Genomic DNA, 26108 nt, shown 5'->3' with positions numbered 1-26108 from the left:
GGATTCATTATTGTACAATTCAGATGACTGTGGATCAGAATCAGCTTTATTCGTTAAGTACATTTACACCTTCTGAAATGTACTTGGTGATATGGTGCTGCTAGTGATAGACAACAGAGACAGAATAAAGACATCAGAGTTTAAACAAAGTTGATACATTATATGGATCCCAAACTGTACCCCAGATTAATTTGTCTCAAAGGTCAGATGGACTTCAGGAGACATTGACTGTAACAGCTTGACTCCTCTTGTCTGACCTCAGTCCATTTTTTTAGGTACAAGTCATCACCGCGGTGATGTTACACCTGTTCAACAGAGCCAAGGCAGTTAATGAGTCCTATCCATGAGAGTGACACATTGTCCAGGTGTCGGTTCTCATTAGGTGTGTTGCGCTATTGATTTATCTTCAGAGCTGAGTGCTCATACCAGGGGCAACAGGTAGCCTAGTAGTTAAGACCATTGGGTCAGTGAACTCACTTTTCTAGACAGCTTTCAGACAGTTCTTTGTTAAACCAGTTTGCTGTAGCGGTACCAGTTAAGTGTTTGCGGCATGAACATTCACTCTTTTAATTAACTCTTTGGTTTCTGGTAATGTCATACACTATCACAGGTGCACTTCCACAAAGGATTCATCTCTGAAGGCAGAGAATGGAATGATTCATGTTTTGATGCATTATTGATGATATATTTTTTGGGGGGGTATTTTCATTAGCCAGTCTGTATATTTATGAGAATTAAGTTGATTGTGACTTTGAGTGCCATCTGTTAATGGGTATTTTGTTGAAGAACATTGGTAGCTGGCCGCGCCACTGAATATAGGTTCCTTCAAAACAAAGTTTTCTAATCCTAATTTTGCTAATACAGTTGATTTTAAAGAAGTATTAAGTCAGTGTTTGAAGGATTACTGCACTTGTTTTGGCAAAGTAGCATAATTCTGAGAACCTAGCTTTGATTGATCACACCTACACTAGCTACAAAGGAAATAAATGTCCCTGAAATGCCATGCAACCAGAATCTGAGCATGCTGCTATTACGTTTACATTGCAACTTGAGATTTACAATTGAGATCAAATTTTATTTGTCACATGCTCCGAATACAACAGGTGTAGGTAGACCTTACAGTGAAATGCTTACTTACAAGCCCTTAACCAACAATACACTTTTTAAGAAAATGTCCAAAAAAAGTAAGAAAAACAAATAATTAAAGAGCAGCAGTTAATAACAATAGCGGGGCTGTATACAGGGGGTACCGGTACAGAGTCAATGTGTGGGGGCACCGGTATTGAGGTTAAATGTACATGTAGGTAGAGTTATTAAGTGACTATGCATAGATAATAACAGAGAGTAGCAGCAGCGTTCCAAAGGGGGAAGGGGGCAATGCAAATAGTCTGGGGAGCCATTTGATTAGCTGTTCTGGAGTCTTATGGCTTGGGCGGAGAAGCTATTTAGGAGCCACTTGGACCTAGACTTGGCGCTCCGTTATCGCTTGCCGTGCGGTAGCAGAGAGAACAGTCTATGACTAGGGTGGCTGGAGTCTTTGACAATTTTTAGGGCTTTCCTCTTCCCTGGTATAGAGGTCCTGGATGGCACGAAGCTTGGCCCCCGGTGATGTACTGGGCCGTATGCACTACCCTCTGTAGTGCCTTGCGGTTGGAGGCCGAGCAGTTGCCATACCAGGCAGTGATGGATGCGCCCGTCAGGATGCGCTCTAGTGCAGCTGTTGAACCTTTTTGAGGATCTGAGGACCCATGCTAAATCGTTTTAGTGTTCTGAGGGGGAATAGGTTTTGTCGTGCCCTCTTCACGACTGTCTTGGTGTGCTTGGACCATGTTAGTTTGTTGGTGATGTGGGAACTTGAAGCTCTCAACCTGCTCCACTACAGGCCTGTCGATGAGAATGGGGGCGTGCTCGGCCCTCCTTTTCCTGTAGTCCACAATCATCTCCTTTGTCTTGATCACGTTGGGAGAGGTTGTTGTCCTTGCACCACACGGTCAGGTCTCTGACCACCTCCCTATAGTCTCATCGTTGTCGGTGATCAGGCCTACCACTGTTGTGTTATCGGCAAACTTAATGATGGTGTTGGAGTCGTACCTGGTTGTGCAGTCATGAGTGAACAGGGAGTACAGGAGGGAACTGAGCACGCACCCCTGAGGAGCCCCCGTGTTGAGGATCAGTGTGGCAGATGTGTTGTTACCTACCCTTACCACCTGGGGGTGGCCCGTCAGGAAGTTCAGGATCCAGTTGCAGAGGGAGGTACCAGGGTCCTTAGCTTAGTGATGAGCTTTGAGGGCACTATGGTGTTGAACGCTGAGCTGTAGTCGATGAATAGCATTCTCATGTAGGTGTTCTGTTTGTCCAGGTGGGAAAGGGCAGTGTGAAGTGCAATAGAGATTGTGTGATCTGTTGGTGTGGTATGCAAATTCGAGTGGGTCTAGGGTTTCTGGGATAATGGTGTTGTGATCCATGATCAGCCTTTCAAAGCATTTCATGGCTACAGACATGAGTGCTATGGGTATAAATACACCCAAAGTCATGGAAAGAGTGGGGGTGGGCCAGGGGGGGTAACGTGTTTATACTGTTAAGTCAAGTGTTTGTAAATGGGTTATTTTTATCTCCCTGGATGTGTCGGGCATGCATAGTTTTGGCTTGCAGAGGCAGGTCAGGAGGAAAAGGTGCTCAATAGAGGAGAGTGTGAGACAGCATAGAAAGCAGCTGGTACTGCCTAGTTAAAACCCATTCAGAGGTTTTATACTCATTTGTATTTTGGGAAGTGGTTGTCTTTCTTGTACTGTTGAAAAGAATGAGCAAAACAATTTTGGTGCTCCAGGTGAAAGAATACATGCGTTTTGAGTTGACCTTGTATCGTTCTACACTTTTTTTAAATTTTTTATTTTTTTATTTTTTGCTCTGCCTGCCTGATATGTCTGCTCTCACTACAGTATGTGTACACCAAACATATGTTGACATACACACATTCACATGTGCTCTACACGGCAGAGCCTACACTCATGTATACTGAAGTGCAGTTAACTAGTGGTTTTGTTATTGACATAGCCTGCAGCCTGGGATCGTGGTCATGCTTCAGTGTCTCCCAGCAACGGATGCCACGGTCATCTGTGATTCACTGCTGCCGCCTGTGGTCCAGGTTTAGTCCTGTCTGTACTCCTCACATGGACCCCTGTCGTGGGCAGTGGCCACATTAACCCTATACCATGTTGAGGTTTTAATGGACTCGTCTCGGGTACAGTGCAGCTCTCAAATGAACAGCTGCAGTTGTCCCTGGGTGGGGAGGGGGTTGACCCGAGATGGGTCGTGTGTGTGTGTTCATGCTGTATTTAGCTTATCTGGATGAGGCTCAACCCCGAGGAGAGGCTCTCAGTCCAATACCCGGCCAATGGCTGCCCGATCAGTTATTAAGAGTAGTCCTGCACAAACTGTAATGGACTTCTTGATAGAAGCAATTCTGCGTGTCGCAAATTCAAAATTTTAGCCTAAGAACTGAATATTTTCAAAGGATTGATATCTTGACAGAGTAATCTCTATTGTGGGCAATGGCTCACTGATTGAGTTCTGGCAAATGCATCGGCAATGTGTGTTGCTGATGGCCCATTTTATTATCAGCCTTTGAATTGTCTTAGTAGCTTTGATTCACATCTTATTTTAAAAGCAAATAGTTGGCACTAGCAGGCAGTGTGCCTAATATATGTAGATGTCATGACTTTACAGATATGGTGTTTAGATCCAAATTGGGTTTCGTGCTTACTGAACCATCTGGTCTCTGTACATTTGATTATCTGACATTAATTCAGATTTTAATGAGATGCACCAAAACTCCAGTCAGAAGTGTCATAAATTCACTGAACAGAGCTGAGGCACAGAGAATATGATGAATACCTTTGGGTAGTTGTTAATGTGTGTAGGCCTACATGGAAAATATTGGTGTGGTGGTTTTCTACATAAAAAAATAAAAAAGTTAAATAGCAGAACTGGGGTTAAGTTTTTCCTTTCAGTTTACAGATGACACTTGTACAAAATCAACGAACGAGAGGGAAATTATTTCATCTCAAGTGTCCATGTGCAGTAAATGTGTTTTGTCTTGCAGACAGTGAGTTGTCGACACAGGCAGTGCAGTTTGTAAATCACAAAGTAGGCTTATCTCCAAGCTACTGAGAAACAGTCCTACCAGGTACAAAACTTACCCATGATTGGCTCTCGGTAGCAACATGTTAAAACTTGTTGTGAAATTAAATGTTATTCAGTGTCTCTCTCTGTCACCAGGGGCATTCTTTACATTCCACCTGGTTTGTATCGTAGCTACACAACTGCTAATTAAATTTCCTGCCACAAACAGCAGACCGGGTTCTGACATTTGCATCACAATGATGGCTCCTTCTTTCAGCTATTCAACCAGGGACAGTAGACCTCCCCAACCTCTCCCCACTTTCTCTTTGGTTATTTTCTTTTGTGGAGTTTTCCTTAGTTAAAATCCATTTTTGAAATGTGGATGTTTTTAATTTTTCAAGCTAAAGCAACAAGTGTGACAACTTGCTTCAAGTTAATGACGATGTCCTGTGAGTCATTGGGAAGAAATGTTCTCAGATTTGTGAGCAGGCTACTTACTGCTTCTTTGCAGTCTGTAGGGCTGCACTTCAGAAGCCCTTTTTAATGAGATGATTTGACAGGGAACAGGGGCAGAGGAGGCTTGCAGGCCTCTCAGGTGGACGGCTTCCTGGGCTCCGGGTAGAAAGCACTCATCAAAGACTATTCTCACTACGAGATTCTTTAGAGTTTTTGAGAAAATACCCTTGGCTAGACCTTTTACTGTAATGTCTCCTGCACCTTGTTCTAAGGGGTTGTAACAGAAGTTATTTTCCAATCGTTTCATTCTGAACTGCAAAATAACGTTCTGAACCGGTTCGAGCCAAAAAAGTACAGCTTTGTTGTTCCTTTTTAAACAATGTTTTTTGTACATGTAGCTCGACAATGAGTTACTTCACCAATCAGTGCAAATAGAGCAGCGGGCAAGTGTGATATTTTATAATATCCTTAACTAGCATTGAAAAAGTTAATACATTTTTCTCTAATAAAAACCGATCCCTAATTTCTGACTCATGCTTGTAACGTTAGTGCGGGGGGGGGGGGGTCTGAACAAATGCCTATAACACAATTAACTGGTTTCCATGCTTTTAAAATAACGGTTCTGTTCTGCAACAGTTTTCGGTTCTGTTCCCTGAACCAGTTCCAACCTCTGCTATGTAGGCTGAAAAGCGATCTAGCTATGGTTCAGCTAGTTGGCTGACATTAGCATTCAGCTAACTAACTTAGCTAGTAAGTTAGCAACAGTAAGCTAGTAGAATGGGAGGAGAATGCAGATAATTTCTTTAGTTTGCTATCTAGCACTGCATAATATGAATGATAACATTACTGTACTTGTTATATTCGTCTGAAGGGGTAAAAGTACATTTCTGCTATGCTTAAGTTACTTGATTAAGAAAATGTTGTTAGCTAGATAGCTAGCTATAGTAGTAGCTGTGCCACCTTGTCTGTGTTATTGTCTTGCAGCTGAATTAGTGCATGGATAAGAAAATTCTACATTTAAATGTCTGTATATATGCTTGTGAATTGTTGCATTGTTGGTCCCCGCAATGAAGTCGGGGAGAGGACTATGGATATGTCTCACGCGATATCTCGGACACCAGTGGCCCAATTTTGACAACTTGGGTGAATGAGTCTTGCCATAAAGATCTGCCATTTACAAAATTACACTGATTGGCCCAAGGTGGGCGCTATAGTAATCAACTGAAATTCATTAGTCAAATGCGATATCTGTTAGGCCAAGGGGGGTGCTGCATCATTCGTGGGGGATGACATGTTTACTGTTGCCTTGTTCAAGAGTAAAATGGTTTTGTTAAATCAAGAGTGTAATATGGATGGTAGATGGAAAATTTGCTCGCATGTTTACTGTCTAGAGGCTACTGTGATATTTAAGGTACATTTGCACTTTGGCGCTAGAACGTCGACAAGCCCCCGAACCCTCTCTCGGCATGTGACATTCCATTACTAATGCAAATAGCAAAGTTTATGTACAAATTATGTAAATTGATATTTAGTTGCTTCAACTCTTTAGTCTGAATCAACCCAAATTGTCATTCAGACAAATTGCCACATTTTCCTTCCTCTGACTACATCAACCATTTTTCAAATATTATTATTTACCAATGTCAGGTTGTCATGGAGATGTAGTAACAACAGAGATGTTTCTCTATTCAGAGAATGTCCTGACTGGCTGGGGCTTTCTTCTAACCTGATGTTAATAATCACGTTTGAACAGGCTCCAGACACATAGATTCAACGCCCACATGCTCACACTGAGTCCTTGTACAAATGATGACACACCCTTTGTGCCTGGCTAAAACAGCCCGTAAAATAACTGCCGAGATAGTATTTGGCAACTTAGCACTCACAGAGATTGTCACCTTATGATGTTGTTGTGTTGTAAGGATAAAAAAAATTAAAATAACTGGTCGAGTCACAGCCGTCTGATAGAAGAGGTCCTCATACCAACCATTGCATGAGAATCCATTTGTACGTTTAATGGGAAGCAATTTACTGGGTGACTCATTGGTTTGTTTTATTGTAGTGCTTGTGAATGCATTCGCTCAATTGCTGTGTGTTATGTCTGTGTGGAGTGAATCCACTGGTAAGGAAATGGAGATAAAACCTGCTACTTGATTTCAGAGACAACGGTGCTAGCTGAAGGCACTACCTCTGCCAGCTACGGAGGTCATCTCTCAGCTATCTCTCTGGAAAAAATAATCCGCAACTGAAAAGAGATCTGAAATGCACTTTGTCTGTTTGACTGCTCTCAGCCTTTCTTCTACGGGCAGGTACTGCTTGCACGTCTTTGAACGTGAAAATATAATATGCACATCTGGAAAGGAAGCTAATGTGGGTTTATATTTAGATATTCCTGGGATATGATTATGAAAAGTCATAGTCCATGGTGTTCCGTGATAGTGTTGGAAAACAGCAGAGGCACTGAATTTCACTGAGCCTGATGTTCATTAGGAGTGGTTGGAAATCAGCTGTAAACCCTTGAATTAAATACTGTCTTAAATCACAGCTGCAAGATTAGTCAACCTACCTCCATGGATATGGCTTAGGTTTTAGGACCAGGTTAACATGAAGTGCATGCCATGGCGTAGGGCTGGCCGGTATACAGTATTTAACGATATGCCGGTATTGATGCACAGACTGGTTTGGGTTTTTACTTCACCCTCTATAACGGTATTTACATTTTAGTAATTTAGCAGAAGCTCTTATCCAGAGAGACTTACTGTAGTGAGTCCATACATTTTTCATACTTTTGAATGTTTTGTTTGTTAAACGTGATACGCCTAGCTTAGGGCTGTTTTTGGATACTTATTATTTCTTTCCTTGGGTCCAGCTCAGTCCCTTGTCCTGCCCCCCCCCCTTTTATCGTGTGTTTACAAATAAACCCTGAGTGTTTGATGGTAATTTAGTTGTCTGTGGTTTTTGTTCTCACTGTTACTTTTTCACTGTTATAATTTGCATGAGTTATGTTACGGGTCTCGATACCATCCCCCTAGACTGCCGGGCCAAAAGGGATTCGTAACAGTGTGTAACGTCCATTTTTTTATATTTTACTTTGCTACTTGAGTCATCTCTCTCCATGCCGCTTTCCACACAGACCTATCCCCACCCCCCGTCACTCAAGGAGCGCATTTGTTCCTGTGATCAAGAGATTTGCGTACAGTCTGCATGGTCAATGCAACAATGCAATGTTGATGCTGTTTTTACTTTGCTTCTTAATATAAATCCACTAGCGTTCTATTTAAGTGATAATGCTAGATAAGCCAGTGTTTGGAGGATATATTGGCATGGGTGTTATGCCCGAGACGAGGTCGAGGGCCGGCAAACTGTGCCAATATATCCTCCATACACCGGCTTCTCTGGCATTATCACTTTTATAAAATGGGTTACCAACATATTCAATTAATGATTGACATATTTTCATAAATGTTATTTTGATTTAATTTATTCATACTATTTCATCCTTCCACAAGATATAGTCCCGACACAAATCTAGGGCTGCTTCCCAAGCCGGCTTGTCATTAGTTTTGATGCTAGAGACTTTTTGTGCTGCATCTATCCCAGTCGTTCGTTCTAAATGTTCCATTGCCATACTGGATGGCAACATTCTTATCGCTTGCTAGCCAGCTAACTTACAGTAACGTCAAAAAGAACAACAGTAATGCCTCTCAGGTGGTCTAGGGCACCTCATCGCAGCGCTAGCTGTGCCACCGGAGACTCTGGGTTCGCGCCCAGGCTCTGTAGCAGCCGGCCGCGACCGGGAGGTCCGTGGGGCGACGCACAATTGGCCTAGCGTCGTCCGGGTTAGGGAGGGTTTGGCCGGTAGGGATATCCTTGTCTCATCGCGCACCAGCGACTCCTGTGGCGGGTCGGGCACAGTGCGCGCTAACCAAGGTAGCCAGGTGCACAGTGTTTCCTCCAACACATTGGTGTGGCTGGCTTCCGGGTTGGAGGCGCGCTGTGTTAAGAAGCAGTGCGGCTTGGTTGGGTTGTGTTTCGAAGGACACGTGGCTTTTGACCTTCGTCTCTCCCGAGCCCGTACGGGAGTTGTAGCGATGAGACACGATAGTAATTACTAACAATTGGATACCACAAAATTGGGGAGAAAAGGGGGTAAAAAAAAAGAAGAAAAAAAGAACAGTAGCTGCATTTGTATTTGTTTATGTTGTTTTCTAGTGACTTTTATTTCCAAAACAATTAGCTAATGAGGCGGGATTTCACCTGGCATAGATAATGTGCTCACTCATCAGGAGTGACACTGTTGTTCAGAGGAGCTGACCAACAACACGGCTAACACAATCAATTCAAACTGAAGCTGGAAAACTGAAAACTAGCTGCACCATTTAAATTGGACATTTATTCAATTGACATTTCTTTATATATATCCATAAAAATGATGCCAGCTGATTCATGATTTCGACTGGCTGAGAACTGCTGCCTGTCTCGTCACGCTCATTACTATGGGACAGCTGGAGATCGAATTTGAATATTGAAACAATGTTGCGAATGTCTGAGAGACAGATGGCAAGGTTTATACAAATCTCTGCTGTTGAAAACTAAATGTTAGTCAAAAGAAATGTGAGATAATGTCTAGATGCTTTTTATAGTGGAGATTTTATAATTTGTCTGGCTGGGCTAATGAGACAATGGATTGCGCAGAGTAAATAGGCATTTTAACATCATAGATTTAGCCGGTGGTAACTTGTGGAATAGACAATGGCTAGAATGCGCTTTTAACTTTTTGGGATAGGGGGCAGCATTTTCACTTTGGATGAATAGCGTGCCCAGAGTGAACTGTGTCCTACTCTGTCCCAGATGCTAATATATGCACATTATTATTACTATTGGATAGAAAACACTCTGAAGTTTCTAAAACTGTTTGAATGATGTTTGTGAGTATAACAGAACCCATATGGCAGGCAAAAACCTGAGAAAAAATCCAAACAGGAAGTGGGAATTCTGAGGCTGGTCGATTTTCAACTCATCGCCTATTGAAATCCCAGTGGGATATGGCATGCATCTGTTTGCACTTCCTATGGCTTCAACTAGATGTCAACAGTCTGTAGAACCTTGAATGAAGCTTCTACTGTGATGTTGAGCCGGATGAGAGGGGAATGATTCAGTGGTCTGGCAGAGAGCCAGGTCCTGGTCACGCGCATTCCACATGATATCGACTTGCGTTCCATTACTTCTATAGACACAAAGGAATTCTCCGGTTCGAACGTTATTGAATATTTATGATAACAACATCCTAAAGATTGATTCTATACTTAGTTTGACAAGTTTATTCGACCTGTAATATAACTTTTTGAAGTTTTCGTCCGACGTTCGCTTGGACCTGCACGAGCGTTTGGATATGTGTACTAAACGTGCTAACAAAAGTAGCTACTTGGACTTAAATAATGGACATTATCGAACAAAACAACAATTTATTGTGGAACTAGGATTCCTGGGAGTGCATTCTGATGTAGATCATCAAAGGTAAGGGAATATTTACAATGTAATTTCGTATTTCTGTTGACTCCAACATGGCGGAGAAACAAAATTTCTATCTGAGCGCCGTCTCAGATTATTGCATGGTTTGCTTTTTCTGTTTTTGAAATCTGACACAGCGGTTGCATTTAAGAATAAGTGTATCTTTAATTCTTTGTAAAACATGTATCTTTCATCAAAGTTTATGATGAGTATTTCTGTTATTTAATGTGGCTCTGCAATTTCTCCGGATATTTTGGAGGCATTTCTGAACATGGCGCCAATGTAAACTGAGATTTTTGGATATAAATATGCACATTATCGAAACAAAAAATACATGTATTGTGTAACATGATGTCCTATGAGTGTCATCTGATGAAGATCATCAAAGGTTGGTGATTAATTTTATCTCTTTCTGCTTTTTGTGACTCCTATCTTTGGCTGGGAAAATGGCTGTGTTTTTTGGACTTGGCGGGGATCTAACATAATCATATGTTGTGTTTTCGCTGTAAAGCGTTTTTAAAATCGGACACGATGGGTAGATTAACAAGATGTTTATCTTTCATTTGCTGTATTGGACTTGTTAATGTGTGAAAGTTACATATTTCAAAAAAATATATTTTGAATTTCCTGCTCTGCCTTTTCAGTGGAATGTTGTCGAGGGGTTCCGCTAGCGGAACGTGTGTCCTAGAAAGGTTAACCAATCAGCATTTAGGATTAGACCCACCCGTTGTGTAAAATTACACTATTAGTTTGTATTTTCTACACCTGCAAATAGCTAGTTTGTCCTTTCTTAGTAAGTTGGGTCGAAATCGTGTTAGTGGCTTATGCTAATCGCAAATGCTAATCGCTAGATGGCCAAAAATGTACTGAGTCAGAGCAAAGGTAACTAGCTATACAGCCTGATAATACCAGTGATGGTGTAGATCTACATCTGTGCAATTTCTGTGCAACAGTATCTTCTAAATCAAAGAGGGATACACGAAGCAAGAATATTCTATCTACATGAAGTAGCTAAGAGAACATTCAATGTAGTCAAAGATTATAGGGTCCCCCTAGGGTAGGAACCAAAGTGTTGACAAGTCCCTGTCACAATAACTTCTCCCTTCATTTGTTATCAAACACTGTATTCAAGTGCCCACTTTATATTTATATTTCCATGATTCCAACAGTTCACCCAAGTATTTTGTTCTAATTCGCAAGTCAAATTGCAATTGCAACATTTGGTTAAAAATAAGGCCTAGATTGTTTGCCCATATCTTGCAGCCCCTCGTGGATTAGTGGAAATTATCTCAAATGAGTGCAGGAAATGCAGAAATGTATGGAAAAATGCTGAAACGTGTATTAAAAATAAAATTAAAATAAAAAAAAAATAAAAAAAAATAAGTAGAATTGAACCGTTTAAAACAATAAGAATGGAGAAATCACTTAGAATGCATGTATTGCGCGTGTTGCCAGTCTAGGGTCACGCACTACCCATAAAGCTAATTTGTAACTTTTATTATTCAAAAACATAATGCTGTCATCTAATAAATACAAAAAAATACTGTCATATGATATTTTGGCCATATCGCCCTGCCCTATCATGGAGTTGAAAGCACGATATTGGAGATGAGTGCTGAAACAGTTCCTCCTACAGTTTAGGGCAGTGTTCCCCAACTGGTGGCCCGCAGGCTGAATTTGGCCCGTGGGTGGCTTTACACATTGGAAAAATGTGTGTGATTTAGATTTTTGGACATCTGTTTCCAAGTATTCCCATGCATAAGAGACACACTATTTTGTACACAAACTTAGGCAAGGTTTGGTATGTTTTTTTTGTCAAATATATCCGTTTGGGATTCTTGCGGTTAATTTGCAGTTTACTAATTATTTGTAATTTTGTTCTGGCCCCCAACCATCCGCTCAAGAAAAAAACAGCCCACGGATGAATCTAGTTGATGATCCCTGGTTTAGGGAAAGTCTGAACTTAGGCTAAACCTCATGAGCCTTAGCCCACTCCATGTTCTTAGTCAAGGATTGTTTTGATTAAATGTGATCCATCTATGATGATACCATGCAAAAAGTCATGTTTTTCTTTGCATTATCAAAGGGAAAGCTGCTCAGCTAGTGTAGTAAGATATCAGAGGAAGATTTCTAACGAAAGCAAACGTAATGTGGAGAATATTTCTCATGACAGAGTAGCTATAGTTTAGTTTTTCTTTTGCCAGTATGGGCTTTGCATCTTTCTGTGTACGATTCTTTTAAGTTGCCGTTTCTGCCTCATCTTTTTTGACACTCAAATGGAAACGAGGGTTTTCTGAAATACTTGAATAGAGGTGTCTACAGTGCACACTTTACCCATTTACTAGTTCAGTCATACTTTCTAGGCTATGTCTTGGAATTTTGTGAAAGAGTCTACATTTGTCAAATTCTAAATGGTAATTTAAGGCAACACGGGAGCTACAAAGCAGTTCTATTGTTTGCATTATATGTTAATTATTATAGGAATGCATTAGGTTGTGGTTTCATCTGATGCCCACAATAGGCTGGTGTACAGTGCATTCGGCAAGTATTCATACACCTGGACTTTTTCCACATTTTGTTACATTAGTCTTATTCTAAAATTGATGAAAATATTTTTCTTCTCTCATCAATCACACACTACCCCATAATGACAAAGCACAAACAGGTTTTAGAAATGTTTGTTTGCTAATTTACATAAGTATTCAGACCCTTTACTCAGAACTTTTTTGAAGCACCTTTGGCAGCAATTACAGCCCAGAGTCTTCTTGGGTGTGACGCTACAAGCTTGGCACACCTGTATTAGGGGAGTTTCTCCCATTCTTCTCTGTAGATCCTCTCAAGCTTTGTCAGGTTGGATGGGGAGCGTTGCTACACAGATCTCTTCAGGTCTCTCCAGAGATGTTCGATAGGGCTCTGGCTGGGCCACTCAAGGACATTGTGACAGGTTCCGAAGCCACTCCTTCATTGTCTTGGCTGTGTGCTTAGGGTCGTTGTCCTGTTGGAAGGTGAACCTTCGCCCCAGTCTGAAGCCCTGAGCTCTCTGGAGCAGGTTTTCATCAAGGATCTCTCTCTGTACTTTGCTCTGTTCATCTTTCCCTATCCTGAATAGTCTCCCTTCTCCCCCGACTGCTCAGTTTGGCCGGGTGGCCAGCTCTAGGAAGAGTCTTGGTGGTTTCAAACTTCTTCCATTTAAGAATGATGGAGGCCACTGTGTTCTTGGGGACCTTCAATGCTGCAGAAATGTTTTGGTACACAATCCTATCTCGGAGCTCTACGGACAATTCCTTCACCTCATGGCTTGGTTTTTGCTCTGACATGTACTGTCAACTGTGGGACATTTATATAGACAGGTGTTTGCCTTTCCAAATCCTGTCCAATCAATTGAACTTACCGCAAGTGGACCCCAATCAAGTTGTAGAAACATCTCAAGAATGATCAATGGAACACCTGAGCTCAATTTTGAGGGCCTGAATACTTTTAAAAATAAAACGTACTTTTTTTACATTACACTTGCAAAAAATTCTAAACCTGTTTTTGCTTTGTCTATGGGGTATTGTGTATAGATTGCTGAGGAATTTGTTTTATTTAATTTTAGAATAAAGCTGTAACGTAACAAAATGTGGAATAAGTCAAGGGGTCTGAATACTTTTCGAAGGCATTGGATCTGTCTGTGCTGATAATGGCACCAACTCCATGGCATGAAATAATTTTTTTGTTGAACATTGTAAATAATTGGAATCCATTTCTTTTTTTTCTCCCTTTTTTTTTTGCAGACATTGACCTGGTAAATATGCATTGATGAGCATCACTTAGGGAAGTTTAATTTGTTTTTGTCTATGCTATATGCTTTTGTCTAGCCTATATAAAACTGTCTCAATTCTAGCTGCCAGGTGGGAACAGGTGATTCTTTTTTCCCTTTTTTATTTTTATTTTTTCTTCATTTCAGAAAGTCTTTCTATCTCGATGGGCAACAAGGTGGCATGAAAACAAAGACCTGATGTTCCCTCAACTCTGTCATCACCCCTGCTGGAAAAACAGGAGATAAATGTTCATTAATGAGAGAGACACCCACATGCAACAGATTAGTTCCTCCCTGCACTTCTGGTTTGTTTTCCAGCAGGTTGACTTCTCTGAACTGTACTTTCTTATTCTCTAATTCAGTATTATTCAGTTTAGGGGTGGATGGGGATGGGAGGTGGTGGAAATCTGGAAAGGGTTACAGAGGTGGGGGTGGTTGGGGGAGGTGTATGGGTGAACAGTCTCTATGGCAACCATTTCATAATTCTTGGTCTGTCATGCCTGCGCTCCACATTATGACGGATGGTGTCGACGGGCTGTAGTGGTGACCAGAGGTGGAATCTGGGAAAGAGTGGATCCACGATCCGTGGCTGGTTTAGCGGCCCCTTGAACGGCTCCTCTCCTCTGTTAGCTGTCCAGGTCCCCTCTCCCTCCAGCCTCACCATCTGCAGACCCCAATAGCTGCTTTGATTGGATTAGCCATGAATTAATGAGACAGGCTTGAAGAACAGCCTCGGTCGTGGAAATCTGTTATCATATCTTAATTCTCTTTTTGTGTGAGTGCAGCGCCTGTGTGCTATGGTTCTGGGTTTTTTAATAGGATTTAAAAGGAGCCAACCTGGGTTTCTTACAATGGGGATGGCTATTGGATTGGCAACCCAATAAAGATTGCATTGCTTGAACTCTCTTCAGAGTAGAAATGCATGTATGGAAAGCCTGTTCCTTCTCTGTTTAAGTATATTTATCTGTTATATAACTGAACGAATAGGCTAGGGATCGGGGGTGGGTGTGGGGGCAGGATATGGTGAACAGAGGACTCTTGGAAAAAACAGTGCACAGACAGACAAGGCTAGCTGGCAAAACAAGCAGTGGTGTACAAATGTCCCCCATAAACAGGACTTTAATGGCATCAAGTGTCTGTGTTATTGCCTGGTTGTTTCAACTTCCGATGTACACTAAAAGCCTCCGGAGTCGGACTAGTCTGTGCTCTCCTCTCCAAGGTGCTCATGTCTCCTTTCTGCTGCATGGATTAGAAAAGTTAGAAGTCATTTGTGCTTGTTTTTCAAAGTAATTGTTTTTGAAGTGTAGAGGTGTAAACCAAGTTTAGAGGATTGGCTGTTGCCATTCTGTTGACTTAAACATTCCTCCTTTATTTGACCACTGAGTGCATAAAAACACTACATTCTGCCTTCAGTCAAGTTGAAACCAGCATGGAGTTAACATTTTTATATAATCTTTCCTCTGCATGGTATTGGAATTAGCCTGCCCTCTGTCTTCCCCCCCAGTGTCTGAAATTAATAGCTTATGTATTTATTGTTGTAAGTTTCTGCTTAGTGTGAGAGAGGGATCAGTTGGGGGATGGCATTGTTTGGTTTGGGAAGTATTCGGTTGGTTGCATAGCAACAGGCTCCTGGAAACGGGAGTGGACGGTGTTGCCACTAGCAACCGTTGTTGCTCTGCAAACAATGTGGGCCAGTGCAAACAAGAGCCAAGACTGGGCTCCTGTTTTTAATTGAACATCTGTATGTGTTTTTCTCTGAGTTCTGTTTTAAGTTAGATTTGTCAGTGACAGATGTTTAAATCTTATCCAGATTTTCATACCAAATAGCAGGTATGAGTTTATAGAACTGCACGTTTAATTTTAGAAGACTAAAATGGTGAAGTTCTTCATTTTTCCCTCACAACTCTGTTGACGCTTTAACAGAGGGAAATTGGTCCACTCACGCAATTGTCTTAATTGCTCATTTGTGATTTGCTTGAGTGAAAACCGGCTCCTTTTGTAGGGGTTTGTGTGTGAAGTTGTCTTGGGGCTGCGAGGAGAAAGGCTGTTTTAAAGTGCAGCCCATTTATCGTTGGGTTCTACAGTGGTGTGCTGGGCCTCCCGCTGTGTTCCGCCTTTGTGCCGCTCATAGCAGCTGGTGGGGAATTTGTGTGGCTTTTAACCTTTACTTGGGGCTCAGATCATATTGGCTGTCTGCCTGCACTTTCTCCCTTCTCCAGTCCAACGCATGGCGCACTTCACCACTCCTACCAAAGCTCCCATTTAATTGATCTTTATGCATGAAAACCTAAAGGACAAAGCCTAGGTTTATGAGCCGCTACACCGCCCCACCGCTCCCTCGCCCTCCCTTCATTGCATAATATCAGTGCTAAGGAAAGTCCAAAGATAACTGCAGGGATTGTTACCAGTGTATTTATAACTCAACTGACACCCCACAAACAAATTATTTCCTTTTAAAACATCTGACCGCTGGAGCTTTAAATACAAATGTTTTCCTTTTTAACTTCATTCAGAAAATCCTAAATCAGTACTGCTATTATTTGCTTTGCCACAAGGAATAATGCAAGAAATCTACAAAGGAGGATGGTCCTTCTCTAGGGTCTACTCTGGACCCTTACAGAATGGTGTTCATGTTGCCTCCTCTGACAAATACACGTGCAGCCCCCTCTGGTCCATCTCATGTGACAGTTGTTTGTGACTGTTTAGAGAGGTTACACAGAGATGGACTTGGCTTTGTCTTCTCAAACAGCTTTTATATTGAGTGAGTCCCTATTTGATCAATGGTTAGACAACGATTGACACATGCCAGCCTAAAGTAATTGAAGAATTTCAACATTAGCTCCACCATTGAGGCTATTACTCATCTAGACAGCCAATCCTCCTGTATGGAAAATGTCAGTGGCACACCCAGCTCTGTGGTAGTCCATGCCTATAATTGTGAAATGTTATTTTTCAAAACAATGTTTCACAATTTTGTTTGATTAGCTTATGTATGGTGTTGCTCACAATTGTTTTCATGCCATAATGTTAATCTATTATTTGCCATCAGTCTTTAACTTGGTGTACAGCTCTAAAGGAATTTTCCACCAGAATATAAGCAATCTGCATTTAACATTCACTCACTGTTGAACGCTATTAGAACGAGTCTCTTAAGTGTCAAAACGGATTTGTAAGAAATACTGGCATTTTAAAGTGCTGGGGGTGTTTGAGCAGAGGAAGAGCTGAACAGCACCTGTTGCCCACCCACTATCTTGATTTTAAATGATGATTAATGACTGTCTAATCAAACAGTATTAAAAGCAGCCTGTTAATGAAGACTAAGCTAGTCATGCAAGCAAGCAGTGTTACTGTTTACATATGAGCTTTGATTATGGTAGATATGATAAAGCTTTGTATTATTTTCCTGGGCTTTTATTGCTGTAATTGTATATGTAGGGAGTGTTTAAGTTTAAATTATTTTCCTTATTCAGCCTGTGTCTGCCTGGTATGGTGGCCTTGTTTTAAAGTGGAGCTGACAGTCTTTTAACTACTTTGCAGATATGAAACAGACACTCATGTCAGTCAAAAATATAAAATTCCTAGTATATGCTACAAAACCAGCATTTATAAGAGGTTTTAAAAATAAGTTATGACTAATTTTTGGCAGAATAGATGGATGCAGTTCAATGCATGATTTAATACACTGCTCAAAAAAATTAAGGGAACACTAAAATAACACATCCTAGATCTGAATGAATGAAATATTCTTATTAAATACTTTTTTCTTTACATAATTGAATGTGCTGACTTTTTTCATTACATAATTGAATGTGCTGACAACAAAATCACACACAAATTATCAATGGAAATCAAATTTATCAACCCATGGAGGTCTGGATTTGGAGTCACACTCAAAATTAAAGTGGAAAACCACACTACAGGCTGATCCAACTTTGATGTAATGTCCTTAACAAGTCAAAATGAGGCTCAGTAGTGTGTGTGGCCTCCACGTGCCTGTATGACCTCCCTACAACGCCTGGGCATGCTCCTGATGAAGTGGCGGATGGTCTCCTGAGGGATCTCCTCCCAGACCTGGACTAAAGCATCCGCCAACTCCTGGACAGTCTGTGGTGCAACGTGGCGTTGGTGGATGGAGCGAGACATGATGTCCCAGATGTGCTCAATTGGATTCAGGTCTGGGGAACGGGCGGGCCAGTCCATAGCATCAATGCCTTCCTCTTGCAGGAACTGCTGACACACTCCAGCCACATGAGGTCTAGCATTGTCTTGCATTAGGAGGAACCCAGGGCCAACCGCACCAGCATATGGTCTCACAAGGGGTCTGAGGATCTCATCTCGGTACCTAATGGCAGTCAGGCTACTTCTGGCGAGCACATGGAGGGCTGTGCGGCCCCCCCAAAGAAATGCCACCCCACCATGACTGACCCACCGCCAAACCGGTCATGCTGGAGGATGTTGCAGGCAGCAGAACGTTCTCCACGGCATCTCCAGACTCTGTCACGTCTGTCACATGTGCTCAGTGTGAACCTGCTTTCATCTGTGAAGAGCACAGGGCGCCAGTGGCAAATTTGCCAATCTTGGTGTTCTCTGGCAAATGCCAAATGTCCTGCACGGTGTTGGGCTGTAAGCACAACCCCCTCCTGTGGACGTCGGGCCCTCATACCACCCTCATGGAGTCGGTTTCTGACCGTTTGAGCAGACACATGCACATTTGTGGCCTGCTGGAGGTCATTTTGCAGGGCTCTGGCAGTGCTCCTCCTGCTCCTCCTTGCACAAAGGCGGAGGTAGCGGTCCTGCTGCTGGGTTGTTGCCCTCCTACGGCCTCCTCCACGTCTCCTGATGTACTGGCCTGTCTCCTGGTAGAGCCTCCATGCTCTGGACACTACGCTGACAGACACAGCAAACCTTCTTGCCACAGCTCGCATTGATGTGCCATCCTGGATGAGCTGCACTACCTGAGCCACTTGTGTGGGTTGTAGACTCCGTCTCATGCTAACACTAGAGTGAAAACACCGCCAGCATTCAAAAGTGACCAAAACATCAGCCAGGAAGCATAGAAACTGAGAAGTGGTCTGTGGTCACCACCTGCAGAACCAGTCCTTTATTGGGGGTGTCTTGCTAATTGCCTATAATTTCCACCTGTTGTCTATTCCATTTGCACAACAGCATGTGAAATTTATTGTCAATCAGTGTTGCTTCCTAAGTGGACAGTTTGATTTCACAGAAGTGTGATTGACTTGGAGTTACATTGTGTTGTTTAAGTGTTCCCTTTATTTTTTTGAGCAGTGTATAATTCACCAATACATTTCTTGGTAGTTCAAAAAATATTGCTATCAGTTTGTAAGTCATAGCTGGCCGGGTACATTGTTTGCATCCTCCACCCTTTTGGGATGCACTGTTTCAGTTTTAATGACTCTATTTTTTACAAAAATGGATGAATGTAACTAAGGTTGGAAATGTCAATATAATCAAATTAGCAAGGGCAATGATCACAAGTCAGTCATAATGTGGCTAATAGGCTAGCATATCTATTTATGTAGGTATTTAGCTAGCTAAAAACACAGAGCTTAACACTAGCTAGCTGCTGCCATGTCATTGGAGCAGTGGGTGAGTGACCAACTTTTCCCCCGCATATTGTTTTTTGGTGGCTAGAGATGCAGGTGTCATTTGGTTAGTTAGCTAGCTAGGAAAGCGCTTTACATTTATTGCCATCTAGTTAGCTATGCTGAACTTTAACGACTGTTATCCAGTTAGCATATCTCTTGCGTTTGTAAATTCACTCAGACTGTCTACTCTGAATAACTGATGAATTTATGAACGCGCAACACTCGCTGAATATGACCGGTGTCAGTAAATGTTGGAAAAACTAGTAATTACATTGTTGCCAGCAGCACAGTTAGTCACTAACGCTCTAGATAACGTTAGTGACTACATAATGTAAACAGCCTAACCAGCTTTGCTTGGGCATGTAAAATGGTCAGAGTGAGGTGTTCTCTCATTTGTGTCTGGAAGTAGCTAGCCAACTTTAACCAGTTAGCTTGGGGATTGACTGCCGTTGTGAGGAACGCTCGCATTAACCTTACTTCTCGGCCAGAGCATCCACTGTCTATAGTGCAGTGTATGCTCTGAATTTTTCAACGACCCAGAGTGCACTTTGACACACTGGAGGCAATTTACGAACGCACCCTTAGTTGTCAATCAAATGTATTTGGTGTCGATCAAATGGGCGGGCGTGCGGGCAGGCAAGTTCCCATTCAGTTGTCAAAACGTGGGTTGGGACAAGCATGCATTGGCAGGCAAGCTGCAGAAAATTGAGCAAGAAAATTGAGCACGCTACTATTCCCCATCGTTTATCAGTGCAATTTTGATGGCCAATTAGCTGAAAAAGTTTTATCTAATGTTTCCTGGTTAGATTTTAGCTCATCTCGTTCTCGCTAGCATTAGTTGTTGTTCTTGTTGTTGATGTGCGTAAATGAGTGTGAGCGCCTACCTTTCCATGTTTTGTTTTTTTACAAGCATTTCGCTACACTCGCATTAACATCTGCTAACCATGTGTATGTGGCCAATAAAACTTTATTTGATTTATTTGATCAATAGGACTGTAACATTTCCCAAATGTAAGAGGACTCCTGTGGTATTTTCAGAAATCCATTTATTTTGTGGCTTTGGCGAATGTGTTCTAATGATCTGAAGTTGCGCTGTTGCTTACTGCCTGTTAATATACAGTCTAGTTCAAAGTGAATGATGGCAGGCCTGTGAGGTAAATGGTTTATTTGTATTGTAGTTCTAATTGACTCTGGCACACCGGTCTGCTAAGACTCCGGTCTTGGACGAGACAGATGTTTTTATTAGGTTGTATTTACTACAGTGTCTATTAATTGTCCAAACACACGCTATAGAATTTTCACAAATGGCTTACTCTACGTCGTTCCCAAACAATCTTTGAATTTATGAAAATGTGAAAATTACCATATCTAAGTGCTCTCATGTCAGAAAATGTCATTTTTCCTGGGGGTGTATATGAACAAATTTTTACTAAGATTTCATGTTGCTAAAACACTGGCAGTTCCACTTTTAAGTCTGCTCCTCTTGGCAACTGATTGACCTGAGGATGAATAAGTAATGGAAGTGGCATGTCTAAGGAGGGATTTCAGTGGCAACAGAAATTGTATTTGATTTCAGTTCCAACTGATTGTATTTGAATTCCATAATTTATTTATTTGAATTTAATGCACAAATTGAATATATGAATTATAATTAATCTAATTAAAATTGCATTCAATTTTAAATGTACATTTAATATAATACAGTTTGAATATGTACAGTATCAGTTAAACGTTTGGACACCTACTCATTCAAAGGTTTTAATTTTAATTTTTAAAACTATTTTCTACATTGTAGAATTATAGTAAAGACATCAACTATGAAATAACAAAGTATTTAACAAATCAAAATACATTTTGATGACAGCTTTGCACACTCTTGGCATTCTCTCAACCAGCTTCATGAGGTAGTCACCTGGAATGCATTTCAATTAACAGGTGTGCCTTGTTAAACGTTCACTTGTGGAATTTCTTTCCTCCTTAATGTGTTTCAGCTAATCAGTTGTTGTGACAAGGTGGGGGTGTGTAATACAGAAGAGTTTTGTAAAAGACCATGTCCATATTATGGCAAGAACCGCTCAAATAAGCAAAGAGAAAGGACAGTATATCTTTACTTTAAGACATGAAGGTCAGTCAATCCAGGACATTTCAATAACTTTTAAAGTCTCTTCATGTGCTGTTGCAAAAACCATCAAGCGCTATGATGAAACTGGCTCTCATGAGGACCGCCACAGGAAAGGAAGACCCAGAGTTACCTCTGCTGCAGAGGATAATTTGAGTTACATGCCTCAAATTGCAGCCCAAATAAATGCAGAGTTCAAGTAACAGACACATCTCAACATCAACTGTTCAGAGGAGACTGTGTGAATCAGGCCTTCGTGGTTGAATTGCTGCAAAGAAACGACTACTAAAGGACACCAATAAGAAGAAGAGACGTGCTTGGGCCAAGAAACATGAGCAATCTGTCCTTTTGGTCTGATGAGTCCAAATTTGAGATTGTTGCTTCCAACCGCTGTGTCTTTGTGAGACGCAGAGTAGGTGAACAGATGATCTCTGCATGTGTGGTTCCCACTGTGAAGCCTGGAGGAGGTGTGGTGGTGCTTTGCTGGTGACACTGTCTGTGTCTGTCTGAGTTTATTTAGAATTCAAAGCACACTTGGCCTTGCTGGTTAACACAGCATTATGCAGCGATATGCCATCCCATCAGGTTTGCGCTTAGTGGGACTATCATCATTTTGTTTTTCAACAGGACAATGACCCAACACACATCCAGGCTACGTAAGGGATATTTGGCCAAGAAGGAGAGTGAAGGAGTGCTGCATCAGATGACCTGGCCTCCACAATCCCCCGACTTCAACCCAATTGGGTTGAGTTGGACCGCAGAGTGAAGGAAAAGCAGCCAACAAGTGCTCAGTATATGTAGGAACTCCTTCAAGACTGTTGGAAAAGCATTCCCGGTGAAGCTGGTTGAGAGAATGCTAAGGGTGTGCAAAGCTGTCAAGGCAAAGGGTGGCTACTTTGAAGAATCTGAAATATAACATATTTTGATTTGTTGAACTTTTTTTTTTGGTTACATATGTGTTATTTCATAGTTTTGATGTCATCACTATTATTCTACAATGTAGAAAATAGTAAAAATAAAGAAACCCTTGAATGAGTAGGTGTCAACTTTTGACTAGTACTGTATATGTTTAGTTTTAATATGGTAGATATTGCATTCATTATCTGTATCAAGTTTACAAACTAAGTTTATCAAAGTTTCATGTATTTAACTTCTCAGATGCATTCAGATTCAGTTTTGAGATGGGTATTTGACATAATTTCACTAGAATAATATTATATTTTTGCGGGATATACGGATAGTCGAAACGCATGTAAAAAAACAAATAGAAACGGGCTTGCTGCGCAGCTTGGGTGCTGCTTGCTTGCAGCAGTGTGATTTGGCAGGGGCTGGTGAGTTTTACACAGGAGAGATAGGGAGAGCGAATAGCCATACAGACTTGCGGTAGTTAGACAAACTTGTAGATTCCATAGGTTGTCTACCATCCCATCTGGTAGTGCTTGTCTTGACTGCATCAAATCGATGTAAAGGAGATGGCCAGCTAAAAGTAATTGAGGGTATTTTGCTGCGTTTCCCGTCCTTGTCTACAACCACTCCATTCAGATTAAACAGCCTACCTGATGGTTGCTAGTAATTGAAGCCTACTCCTTCTCATTTAACAAACTTAATTCAGTAATTGTAATTCCATTTTGCATTGATTAGAAATCTCCCATGTTGCTTACTACACATGGAGTCACCGACTGTAGACAGTGCCGCTTTGATTGGCTGACATTAAGAGCAAAGGCGTGAAACCGTGTAGGCTACTACGGTATGTATTTTTATGAGGTCTATGTCAGAACTATATTCAAAAGTTTGTTTTATTGAATTTCAAATATCATGGTCTATGCTTGTGTGTAGCAATGTCACAGATAATTGAATTGAAACAACCGTTTCATTGTTAAAATAGACCTAGAGATCTTGGCTCTTAACTTGATCCCTCTTTTCTCGCAGAGAATTTTCCTGCTGCATCAGGAAATTCAAATGAGCTTCATGATTACTTCAAAATTACACTATCTTTCTCTCAAGCCTGCTATCAAATAATATTCTCTCGCTCGATTTAAACGCTAGGCCTAGGTCCTATTACTGGAACATTCATTTTTAGGGGTCTGTCTTTCATATAATATATCTCATACATACATGCATATACACAGATATCAAATAAAATTGTATTTGTCACATGCCCCGAATACAACCGGTGTAGTAGACCTTAGTGAAATGGTTATTTACAAGCCCTTAACTTCATTAAGGCTAGGGGGCACTATTTTCACGTCCGGATGAAAGTGTGCCCAAAGTAAACTGCCTGCTACTCAGGCCCAGAAGCTAGGATATGCATATAATTGGTAGATTTGGATAGAAAACACAAAAGTTTCAAATGTTTTTTATCGATTTTATTTACGTTTAAAAATACCTAAAGTTGGATTAGGAAAGTTGTTTGGATCAAGTTTACAGTTAACTTATTAGATACTTTGTAGTCATGTTGCGTGAGTTGGAACCGGTGTATTTTCCGAATCAAACGTGCCAAGTAAATGGACATTTTGGGGATATAACGACAGAATTTATCGAACAAAAGGACCATTTGTAATGTTTAATGGACATATTGGAGTGCCAACAGAAGAAGATCTTCAAAGGTAAGGCTTTAATTATATTGTTATTTCTGACTTTTGTGTCACGCCTGGCGGGTTGAATTATGATTTTCATGTGTTTGTTTGATGGGGTGCTGTCCTCATATGGTTTGCTTTCGCCGTAAAGCCTTTTTGAAATCTGACACGGTGGCTGGATTAACAAGAAGTTCATCTTTAAACCGATGTATAACACTTGTATGATTTTTGAATTATTATGAGTATTTCTGTTTTTGAATTTGGCGCGCTGCTATTTCACTGGGTGTTGTCAAATCAATCCCATTAACGGGACTGGGCGAGAAGGGATCACTAAGAAGTTAACCAACAATGCAGTTTTAAGAACCCCCCCCCCAAATAAATAAAAAAAGACAGATGATTAAAGAGCAGCAGTAAAATAACAATAGTGAGGCTATATACAGGGGGTACCAGTACAGAATCAATGTGTGGGGGCACTGGTTAGTCGAGGTAATATGTACATGTAGGTAGAGTTATTAAAGGGACTATGCTTAGATAATAACAGAGTAGCAGCAACCTAAAGGAGGTGGGGTAGTGCAAATAGTCTTTGTCACCTCCCTTCTTGGTTACAGCCGAGACATTCAGTCCCCTCCTGGATCAGGATCCCTGTTGAGTATACATAAAATAAAAAGTGCATGTGAGATATTTTATATATATTATATTTTTTTATGTTGTGTGCACATTCGGTAATACCATATACCCCGGTTTGGTACAGAAACGGTATGAAAATCTGGATACTTCCCAACCCTACTTTATTAGGGCGGAGACATGAGCATCTCATCATTATGTACAGATCTCTAACTAAGGTAACACCAACATCTTTTTAGGGAGCGGTAATGAGGTGACCAATAATGGTTGCAATTGAGATCAGCTGTGTGCCTATGATGGTTTAACGAGACATCGGCTTTCAATAATCATCCATTGATGGTTGCAATAGGCTGCTTGTTATTTTGGTTTATTTTCTATTATGCTTCATTCTGTAGGCTAACCGTTAGCCTATCCATTGTTACATAATGAAAGGTGTGAAAACTAATAATAGGCTGTGTTTACCTGGCTGAGTTCATGAGCTGATTTGGGCCATCAGTTGATTGACAGATGTAGGTCCTACTGTAGAACGATAAACTTTTCTCCAGTGTGGATGCTAGCCCACAATTTATAGTTAGGCTATGTAGAATTTCTAGAGGTGTGTAGAGTACTGGAAATCTGTACTTTAATTGTAATTTACTCAAGTAAAAGTAGCCCTCTTAAACTACTTGAGTAAAAAAGTATCTGGCCAGAAAACTAAATACTAGTTACAAATTTAGTATGGTAATTTGTTACACCTTCTGATAAACTGTGACGGCAAACAAAAAGGACAACTTAGTGCAATAAATTTTACATTAATTTAATATTTTAAGCCTGCCAGCGCCGTCTTGCAGATGTCCTCCAGCACAGGTAGTTTCCAATGAAGACTGACATCAAACAGTCTGTAGGCTGTACAATTTTAAATGACGGTCTTATTCAAAGTTGACTTAATATATATCAATGTGCTTAATTTCATAAAGTAAATGGTACTCGAGACATTGGAATAATTTTACAATTTCAATAGCATTAATAAATGTATTTCACAATATAATTTCAAGCTCATGTGGTGGTGAATGCGTACTAAAAAGACTTACAAGTGTGATGTTTCATTTTTCACTCAAAGAAATATCAAGGAGAGTCGGGTAATTATTACAACAATATCAACATTTCACTATCAATCATGACACATTTCAGCATGTAATTAAACATCAACGTAGGTATTCAGGTAAGAATGTTGGTAATAAAAAAATCAATCAGTGCAGAACTCAATTGCCAAAGTCGACGAAATCATATTTTTCTTGCCAAGGTAAGATTTACCC

At 40.9% G+C, this 26108-nt stretch overlaps 1 protein-coding gene across 6 annotated transcripts in view; it reads left to right on the top strand.

The window, feature by feature from the left end:
- The window catches only part of rfx2 (regulatory factor X, 2 (influences HLA class II expression)), a 79091-nt gene that overhangs the window by 6100 nt on the left and 46883 nt on the right, over positions 1-26108 (top strand). Inside the window, exon 2 of one of the 6 annotated variants that reach the window (XM_071345303.1) lies at positions 14036-14193. The exons of 4 other annotated variants lie outside the window; for them this stretch is intronic. The gene's annotated coding sequence lies outside the window, so the exon portion shown is untranslated. Of the gene's footprint in view, positions 1-14035; positions 14194-26108 lie in introns of those variants that run through there. One more of the 6 variants, XM_071345307.1, reaches the window with a different exon arrangement.

The sequence above is a fragment of the Salvelinus alpinus genome, chromosome 16 (assembly GCF_045679555.1).
Source record: "Salvelinus alpinus chromosome 16, SLU_Salpinus.1, whole genome shotgun sequence".
NCBI classification, from domain to species: domain Eukaryota; kingdom Metazoa; phylum Chordata; class Actinopteri; order Salmoniformes; family Salmonidae; genus Salvelinus; species Salvelinus alpinus.
This window is presented reverse-complemented; position numbering and strand designations above follow the sequence as displayed.